This window comes from Schistocerca gregaria, chromosome 2, assembly GCF_023897955.1.
Source record: "Schistocerca gregaria isolate iqSchGreg1 chromosome 2, iqSchGreg1.2, whole genome shotgun sequence".
In the NCBI taxonomy this organism is placed as follows: Eukaryota; Metazoa; Arthropoda; class Insecta; order Orthoptera; family Acrididae; genus Schistocerca; species Schistocerca gregaria.
The window spans coordinates 6,942,645-6,943,056 of NC_064921.1; positions in this window are offsets into that span (position 1 = coordinate 6,942,645).

Genomic DNA, 412 nt, shown 5'->3' on the forward strand with positions numbered 1-412 from the left:
TTTATGAAATATTATTTTACATTTTTTTAAGTAGATTTTATTTATTGTACCTTTTGTATCAGGGTTTATCAAAATTTTAGTATTTATTTTACTTGTCTCGATTTGGGTTGATTTATAAATAACTTATAGTTAATGTATCATAATTATTATTAAATTATTTATAGAAATGAGATGTTAATCGTTTCCCAAGATATCTAGTTTCTTAAGAAAAAATTTAATTTTTTAAAGTTATTTGTTTTTATTTAATTTTTTAAGTAAAAATATTAACTTATTTATTCTTTAAGGGATAAGCTTTGAAGTTAATAACCTATAATTTATTTTATAGAAATATAATAGTAAGCTTTAAACCAGCTATCTTTAAGATTACGTTTTAGTTCATTATTTTTTATTTTGATTTTATAAATATTTTAGG